Below are 9,907 nucleotides of genomic sequence, written 5' to 3'. Positions count from 1 at the left end.
AGCCAGTCAGGGACCACCCCGCCAGAGAGGGGGAGGGAACCAGGGAGGGCCGAGAGAGTCCCAGCCTAGCCCCCCGAAGACACAACCTCCACCTTTCCCGGCACCCCCCCCACCGGTGACAGGGCCCCCTGGGAGACGGGGACACCGGGTGACCGTCACATGTTTCCGTTGCCAGAAACCCGGGCACTACGCCAATGACCCAGAGTGCCCCATGGCCACCCAAGTCTCCCCTACCACCCCTGCGAGACAGATAGCCAACGTAGCCCTGGGGGAGGAGGTTGAGGAAGCCGAGGAGTGGGCACCCGCAGCGATGGCCCTAGTATCCCTGGGAGATAGGGAGATGATCCCTGGTAGCCTCCTACCCTCCAACACACAGAAATACGGGCAGCTCGTCAAGATCAATGGCCACCAGGTAGAGGCCCTGCGGGACACCGGGGCCAGTATCACCGGTGTCCTCAGGCACCTAGTCCCCGAGGAGCAGATCCTCCCCAACGTCTTTTGCCCCGTAATATCCGCAGACAATAGAGAAAGTATGTGTCAGGTAGCCCTGGTGCCGTTTGAGTGGGGAGGGGTGATAGGTAAACTCAAGGTGGCCGTAAGAACCTCCCAGCCGGTCGACTGCCTCTTAGGGAACGACCTGGAGAGTTCTCCCTGGAAGCACGTCGAGCGCAAGGCCCACCTAGGAATGATGGGACTCCCCGAGTGGGTGTGCGCCACCACCCGATCTATGTCAGCCCGACTCACTCCCCGGAGAGAAGTCGAGAGCACCCCGATCGAAGAGACCAGTACAGTCCCCGCCGAGGGTCCTTCCGTCCCCCCATCAGAAGGGTCCGTCGCCCGCGACGAACCCGCACCATCCGACCCCGCCCCGGTCCCCGAGTTGGGAGATCTACCCGAGTTGGCCCATTGGCGCCACGAGGGCGGGCCCACTCGGGAAGAATTTTGCCGGGAGCAAGCCACTTGTCCTTCCCTGGTCGGGCTGCGGCGCCAGGCCGAGGGCCAAGCCGCAGGTGACCAGACCGGGACACACCGAATCTATTGGGAAAATAACATCTTGTACAGTGAGCAGAAGTCGGTGGAGCTGGGATCCGGACGGGTACTGGTGGTACCCCTCCGCTTCCGAGATTTCCTCCTGGGCTTAGCCCACGACGTCCCCCTCGCCGGCCACCTGGGTCAGGACAAGACCTACAGCCGTCTCGTGACCCATTTTTACTGGCCTAGAATGAGAGCAGCGGTAGAAGCCCACTGCAAGTCCTGCCCCATGTGCCAGGCTAGTGGGAAGAGTGGGGGGAAGTGCAAGGCTCCCCTCCAACCCTTCCCGGTCGTCAGTACTCCTTTTGAACGAGTCGGAATCGACATCGTGGGACCACTGGACCCCCCCACCTCCCAAGGCCACCGTTTCATCTTGGTCCTAGTGGACCACGCCACCCGCTATCCTGAGGCTATTCCCCTACGCACCATTATGGCCCCCGTGGTGGGCCGGGCCCTGATGGGGATCTTTTCCAGGGTGGGTTTTCCCCGCGAGGTCGTGAGCGATCGCGGCACTAATTTTATCTCGAAGTATATGACGTCCCTGTGGCAACAATGTGGGGTGTCCTATAAGTTCACCACCCCGTACCATCCCCAAGGGAACGGCCTAGTAGAAAGGTTTAATAGGACTTTGAAAGGGATGATCGCTGGCCTAGAAGAGCCCCTCCGGCGTAAGTGGGACGTCCTGCTCCCCTGCCTCTTGTTCGCTTACCGGGAGGTCCCCCAGAAGTCCTTAGGGTTCAGCCCGTTTGAATTACTCTATGGACACCCCGTCCGAGGTCCCCTCAGTTTGGTTAAGGAAGGGTGGGAGGCCGCACCCCAGACCACCCCCCGAGATGTGTTCCAATACGTCCTGGCCCTCCGGAACCAGACCAGGAAGTTCCGAGAACTGGCCGAGGCCAACCTGGAGGCAAGTCAAGAAGAGATGAAGCGCTGGTACGACCAGAATGCCACTCTGGTCGAGTTCCAGCCGGGCCAGCAGGTGTGGGTCTTGGCCCCCGTGAAGCCTGGCGCCCTCCAGGACCGATGGACTGGGCCCTACAAAGTGGTTGAGCGGAAGAGTGAAGTCACGTACTTGGTGGACGTCCAGTCGCCTCGGGATCCCCTCCGGGTCCTGCACGTGAACCGCCTCAAGCCTCACTTCCAGCGGACAGAACTGAGCCTCCTGCTGGCCACCGATGACGGGGCCGAAGATGAGTCGGATCCCCTCCCGGACCTCCTGTGTGTCAAGGAGCAGGATGGCTCCGTGGAAGGAGTGAACCTCTCCCCAGCCCTCACTGCCCAGCAACAAGCGGACTGCCGACAGCTCCTAAGACAATTTTCCGACCTCTTCTCCCTGACCCCCCGGGTCACCAACTGGTGTGTTCATGACGTGGACACCGTGGACAGCCCGCCGGTGAGACACCGAGCCTACCGGGTTCCTGACCGGGTCCGGTCCTGCATTCAAGCGGAAGTCTCGAAGATGTTGACCCTGGGGGTGATCGAACCCTCTGACAGTCCCTGGGCCAGCCCCGTGGTCCTGGTCCCGAAGGCAGCGGCCCCCGGTGTCGCCCCCGAGCTCCGATTCTGCGTGGACTACCGGGGGCTCAATGACGTTACCCGAGCCGATGCCCACCCCATTCCACGAGCCGACGAACTCATTGACCGACTAGGGGCAGCCCGGTTCCTCAGCACATTCGACCTCACCTGCGGATACTGGCAGATTGCGCTCACCGAAGGGGCCAAGGAGCGGTCCGCTTTCTCCACCCCCGATGGGCACTACCGCTTCCGCGTAATGCCCTTCGGGATGAAAAATGCCCCGGCCACTTTCCAGCGACTGGTGAATAGGGTCCTGGCCGGGCTAGAACAGTTCAGCGCGGCCTATCTGGACGACATCGCTGTCTTCAGTTCAGAGTGGAGTGAGCACCTCCAGCACCTCCGGAGGGTGCTAACCGCCCTGCGCCAGGCAGGCCTCACAGTAAAAGCCAGCAAGTGCCAGATCGGGCAAGGATCCGCGGTCTACCTGGGGCACCAGGTCGGGAGCGGCCAGGTCGCCCCTCTACAGCCAAAGATCGACGCCATCCTGGCCTGGGAACCACCCATCACCCAAACGGAGGTCCGAGCCTTTCTGGGACTCACGGGCTACTACCGAAGATTCATTCGGGGGTATGGCAGCCTTGTCGGCCCTCTCACAGAACTCACGTCTAAAAGACAGCCAAAGAAAGTGCAGTGGACGGCTGCCTGCCAGGAAGCTTTCGATGCCCTAAAAAAGGCCATGTGTACTGCCCCCGTCCTCCAGGCTCCCGACTACGCCAAGGAGTTCATAGTCCAGACCGATGCCTCCGAGCATGGCATTGGGGCCGTCCTGTCCCAAGTGAATGACCAAGGCCTAGACCAGCCCGTCGCCTTCCTCAGTCGGCGGCAATTGCCCCGAGAACAGAGATGGAGCACCATAGAGCGCGAAGCCTTTGCCGTGGTCTGGGCACTCAAAAAGCTACGACCCTACCTGTTCGGCACCCATTTCAGAGTCCAAACTGACCATCGGCCCTTGCGATGGCTCATGCAGATGCGAGGAGAAAACCCCAAGCTACTGCGGTGGTCAATCTCCCTCCAGGGGATGGATTTCACCGTAGAACACCGCCCTGGTACGGACCACGCCAATGCTGACGGCCTCTCCCGGTTCTTCCGCCTCAGCGAAGAGAACCCCCCAAGCTGATGGGCAGTTCTCTCCGGCTTTCAGCTGGGGGGGACGCGTGTTGGACCCGGCCTCGTAGAAAGGCCCTCCGTGCCCCCGCACCACCGAAACCTGGTACCTGCAGCCCAAAAACCTGGTACCTGCAGCCCAAGCACACGGCCCAGCCGAACCTCCCCACCAGGACACACGCACCGACCCGGACATCCCCGTTCATGGCCTCTCTCCTTTCGGCCACCCCGGGCCCGCGTGCCCACTTCATGCACCAAGATGGCCGCCCGGCCCCAGCGCGACCCGGGCCTAGAGGCGCCACTCCGGCTGGAGGACATCACACTTCCAGGGGATGAGAGAGGGAGGAGCAGTTTCTATCGCACCTCTGAACTCCCCCGGGACGATGGGTTTCGATCGGCCCTCCGGCCTCCCTGAGGGCTGGCTCCGTGCCTGCTGGGTGTCTGGGACTCCTCCCGACCCGGCCCTGAAAGGATCAAAAGACAATAGCAGGAAATCCCGACAAGCGACCCCCAGGTGACAAGACCCCTGCCTGCACAGACTCCGGACATCAAAGAGGGGTCGACCTATAACAAGGGGTGCTCTGGGTCTGTCCGGCAGATTCGACGCTGGAACAACGAGAGCCTGCCGACGTGGTCGCGGCTCCTGGAACTTGGACCCTCCTGAGCCCTGCTGAGTGACTCGCGGCTCCCTGAAGATCGTAGGACCTCCGAACTTGTACCTGAGCCCTGCTGAGTGACTCGCGGCTCCCTGAAGATCGCAAGACCTCCGAACTTGTACCTGAGCCCTGCTGAGTGACTCGCGGCTCCCTGAAGATCGTAAGACCTCCGAACTTGTACCTGAGCCCTGCTGAGTGACTCGCGGCTCCCTGAAGATCGTAAGACCTCCGAACCTGTACCTGAGCCCGCTGAGTGACTCGCGGCTCCAACAGACCCTCACGGTCCCGCCGGACCCCAACTACAACATCGTATCCCCCAGCTCGAGGATTGTGAGCTGTGCGCCGGATACGTCCCTGCTTTGAACCTTTACCAGAGACTGTCCCGCTACCCCCTACCCCTTCCGAGACTCTTGAGCTCGTGCTCACCTTGTACATATTTGCAGTGATAACCTACTTGATAAAGATTGTTTTCTCAGAATACCCGGTGTGGTCACTCTGTGTCGTGTGGTGCCAGAAGTACGATCCTAGATACGCGATTCCTCCCCCTGGGGAGTCTCCCGCCAGTGCCCGGCTACGATACTTTGAGGGTGGGTCTCAGGGTAGTCAGGACCCCTTCCAGGCTCCTCTGAGGTCGCCGTCTAACAGTGGGTGATACAATGCATGGGTGGATAAAGGATGGATACAAGGATATATGCTGTGAAAGGATGCCTGCCTGGGTGGTTGAAAGGGTACAGGTAAAAGTATGCCTGCCTGAGTGGGTAAAAAGAATGCTTGGGTGAGTTAAAGCAGGATGGGTGAATGGTTGAAAGGATGCATAGGTGGGCAAATGCCTGGGTGTTGGGGAAAGGTGCATTTAGAACAATGTTAGGATGGATGGATATATGTGGGTTGATGGTTTTCAATGGTGAAAGACTGGATGAGAGAATGTATGTATAGCTTATTTGTGTGATCCAAATCAAGGGTGAGGAATACTATAACAATGAAATAATGAATAAATAATTGCTTGGATGAAGAAACAAGTGAGCTCTTCAATCTCTGGATGGGGTGGGCTCACCTACTTCGCTTGTTTAGAATGGTTTTATCAAAGCTTTGATTCAAAGGGCTGGAGTGGTGTTTCTGTCTATTCCATTGACTCATAGTATTTTTTTGAAGCATGGCAGATACTTGTTGTATCCCACCCAGCATCAATCATCAATTCCCTCCCTACCCATGGCATTATGCCAGTGCCACTCACGATGACCTAACTGCTGGAAGGCTCAATTAGTCACTGCAGTGTTGGCTGTGCAATGTGCTTCTGCTTTAGTAGTTAATGTTGTTTTACCAATGGGGGGGTTGGGCCTATATTCACGCCCAAACTAGGCCACCAATCAAAACAGTAACACAAGGTTGTTTGGACGTGTTGGTTGAATAAGTCTATTTAGACAAACCCATTTGGACACATAAGATGGGTTTGGTGTTTTTAGTTCACCTTTTACTTTAAGCATTTATTTGGAAAGCATATAAAAAACATTAAATTCATGTTATAGAAAAGAGACATACATATAACCATTCAACAAGACATCAAATAGTAAATACAATACAGCTGACATTTAACAAATACAAAACCATTGACAACATAAATGACCAGTCCTTGAATTAGAAAGGAAATAATAGCGGTACAGACTTATTTATGATTTACGTTACTGCAACCTGCAATAAACAGCATGTCAGTATCGGGCAGCGCATCACTAGGGCATTTGATGATCCCCCTAAAAAACCTGATTCGCTACGTCCCTTCCTGAACCTACCGCCAATAGTGGGACACCACAGATGTGGAAATTGTCAAGCCTGTAGCTCTACCATAGAAGGCACAGAATTTACCAACGGCAATGACAAGTGGAAACACAATGACTTTTCTAATAGCAAGACCAGGAACGTGGTCTATGCCATTATTTGCCTGTGTTCTTTGACCTATATAGGCAAAACAACACAAGAGATTAGACACTGAATAACCCAACATTGATCAAGAATTAGGAACAAGGTGACTAATGCACCCTTGGTCGCACATTTTGAAGCACTCAAACACACAGAAAAGGATTTTTGATGGACAGTTTTAAGCGTGATCAAACCGAACCCGAGTGGAGGAGACCTGGAGAAGACATTACCCCAAAGAGAGGCTTACCTTATTATGCGTTTTAACACGGCCACCAGTGGACTGAATGAGATGTCTGAAATTAATCGACTGTGAATTAATATCTTCAGAATATTTGAAAGCGTTGCCTAGGTTAATTATGGTTACAACCACATTCCAGTTCAAATTTTGTTGGGCTTAACAAACAAAAAACCACATTAACCAGAATGCCCAGCATAGATCATGTGACCCAATCAGCTGGCTGCAATTCACAAGTCAGGTCACGAGTGAGCCGGATCCTGTTTCCGCATCATTGAGATTCCAAAGCAATGAGGTCTGAGAGTGACGGCACTAGAAGCTGGTTATAATAATTCAGGCAAGTTTTAGTTGCCAAAGCGCGCTCGCGTAACCGATTACAGCGCTGAGCAGTGTCACGTTGTCTAAACAGGCTGCATTTTTTCCAATTTAGGAGCTGAGTCCAAAGCATGAAAATGCCAGCGCTCCTTCCCCAAAACTAATTGTGCGATCCGAACACGTTAGTGTGAGTTACCATTTTCTCCCTCTTATTTTAAAAACAATGATGTGAATGAAAGCTGTTGAGAAGCTGGAACACATGGTTTTAAAACGTTCCCCCTTTCCAATGTTTCGATAGGTTAATACACAGCGTTTGACCCGGCTTCACTCGTCCTCCCATTAGAGCCCTGAACAGCGCCCAATTTGCAGAAAAACTGAGATCGTTTTAAAGGTTGTCTTGTGAAAGATACAAGGCAAGTGTCATTTTGAATTAGTTTTACTCTTACTTAGGCACATTGTATTCTCACGAAGGCACGCTTTTCTCCCACAAACAATGTGAAATATTCTTGAACAAAGTTCATCTGTGGCAGGTTTCTTTAGAGTGCACCTAAAATATAGCCATCTTAATTACTCTTTTCAGAAATTTCACTAAACGGTGCAGCACATCCCACTATTGAATGCCTAACATCTCACGTACTTGCCTCTTTTCCATGAAAGGTAAGAATAAACTCATGAATGGAGCAATTATAAGTAGGATGAGTATAAGTCAGAATCCACATTCACATCCCTTTAATATTCTATTATGTTGTAGAGTCTGACCAAGTCCTGAGGAGAACCCTCTAAGAAAAATAGGGTTCTGAAACACGTCGACCACACACAGCTAGCCACAACCATCATGATTTCACTGAATGATACAGTGTGCAAACAATACATTCAGCCTGTTGTAATTATAATGCCGACTAGCTGTTTATAGCAGGTTGCAGTAGCGTAAATCATAAATAAGTCTGTACCACTATTGTTTCCTTTCTAATTCAAGGACTGGTCATTTATGTTGGCAATGGTTTTTGTAGTTGTTAAATGTCATCTGTATTGTATTTACTATTTGATTTCTTGTTGAATGGTTATATGTGTGTCTATTTTCTATGAAATGAATTTAATGTTTTTTATATGCTTTACAAATAAATGCGTAAAGTAAAAGGTGAAATAAAAACGTCAAACCCATCTTATGTGTCCAAATGGGTTTGTCTAAATAGACTTATTCAAACTACACGTCCAAACAACCTTCTGTTACTAATTAGTAGTTAATGTGGCATTTACAGTGTTTTCAATGAATGGCAATGTGAAAAGAACTAAGTGTGTTTCCCTTACGTCCCAGTGCCCACTCAGTCATTTCCTACCAGTGCTTCACTCCTTTATTCTTTCCCTAGTTCTGTACCCTAAGCCTCACCAAAAATTTGAAAAATCCATTATTTGCATGCACCATATTTTTCTAGCCAAGTGATATATTTCATCATGGCTTCCATAACAGATTTATGCCTCTTCAAATTCTTCTTTTTCAACATTCTCAACCACAGTGACTCAGATTCCAAAGCTGAGACACATGATGCTGATCAGTAAACTGTCTACTTACCCAGCATAATTCCTCTAACTTACCCTGCAGTAGAGTAATTTAACTTTCCTTTCCTTTTCCTTACTGCCAAGCAAATGCATTTGTTGGAGAAATACATTATAAAGTGTGGGAGAGGGTGAGGCCAGGGAGTAAAGTGGGACTAATTAACTGCCTTGACTTTTGCGGATGGGATAGTCTGTGACAAAAGTGTCAAATATATCCAGTTCGTTAATCCTTTCCCTGTACAGCAGTGCATTGCTTTTCCCACTGTCTACTTACGGCAGACAGTATGTCCGCATGATTGATAACTGACGTGCATCAATATCCAGCTGCCTTGTAGTCAGGTTAAGATTGAAAAGCATTTTGAAGGAGAGAAGGGCCTTTGGAATAAGATCATTGTCTATTACAGCTGCCCCAGCTGCAGACTGCAGAGAGTAGCAAAGTACGACTATTGACCGAGTACAACTAGGGAGCCAGCTGAGCTAGCATGCCTCCATTCATTTAGCACAACAAGACAAAGAATACTTGTACTCCGCAGTGCATTATGCCTTACTCATTAATGAGAGGTCATTGATTTTTATTTTTCCACACAAAATGTCTGTTTAAGTTTTCTTTTACTAGAAAATCCTTGAAAAGAAAGAAAAATAACAGGTTTTCTTTTAACTGGTGTGCTGTGTTTAAATTCTGCCTTAATTTCTTTCAGGGAGTTAGTGCATTTGCCATTGGTTTTATGGGAGGCATGTGTGGATAATGGCTGGGACTCTAATCACATTAAATTGAATGGACCTAAGCGACAAGCAATGTAATGCTACTGTACCCCCACTGCTTAATTTTAAACAAGTGTTTTACGCAGAGCATTGTTTACAATTTCTCTTTTTTCTTTCTAGCCACTCCTGCTGTGGTCATCCAAATCAGCAGCAGAAGCTGGAGCCGGTACAGGACAATTACCGATGGCTGCTGGCCCAGGAGGAGACGAGACCACTGACCAGGACCTCAGGGACAAATGATGTTCTTCTATATCTAAAATATCTATCACTTTTATGCATGCATGAGTAAATGGTGCCAGTGCGGGCTATTGTTTCAGTAATATAAGTGGAACTGAAGATTCTGTGCTGAGTTGGTGTTGCTTTTGTTCTCACCACAGCCGCCCCTCCAAGTGTGTGGTCAATTAATGGTGTAAATTATAAAGTCACACCTCAATATATCACACAGCCCGGGGGAATAGAGTTAGGGGTTTGATGAATGGATGGGAAAGGGGATTTAGGGAAAGGTGTGAGAAAGACAAACACTGCATAAAGACAATATTAATCTGGGCAATGAGCAGCCAACCATCATCAATCTGTTGATGGAGGAAAAGGAAATGAAGGAATGATTATGATACAGTTAACTTAAATCAATGCAGTGCAACCCAAACCGTCCATCGTCCCCAGAAAGACCTAAGTTGTTATATTATTATATATTTATCTTTTCTGTCACCTAGGTTTGAAAAATAGTAAATACAAATTATGTAGGAGAGAGGCGAACACA

The 9,907-nt window shown here is 50.8% G+C and overlaps 1 long non-coding RNA gene across 1 annotated transcript; it reads left to right on the top strand.

The window, feature by feature from the left end:
• The first annotated feature begins 6,939 nt into the window (after positions 1 to 6,939).
• On the top strand, positions 6,940 to 9,538 carry LOC146798983 (uncharacterized). Its single transcript, XR_014969220.1, has 4 exons — positions 6,940 to 7,018; positions 7,130 to 7,244; positions 7,412 to 7,488; positions 9,268 to 9,538. It is a non-coding gene; the product is annotated as an uncharacterized LOC146798983 (long non-coding RNA).
• The last annotated feature ends 369 nt before the right edge of the window (positions 9,539 to 9,907 follow it).

The sequence above is a fragment of the Triturus cristatus genome, chromosome 9 (genome assembly GCF_964204655.1).
Source record: "Triturus cristatus chromosome 9, aTriCri1.1, whole genome shotgun sequence".
NCBI lineage: Eukaryota > Metazoa > Chordata > Amphibia > Caudata > Salamandridae > Triturus > Triturus cristatus.
This window is presented reverse-complemented; position numbering and strand designations above follow the sequence as displayed.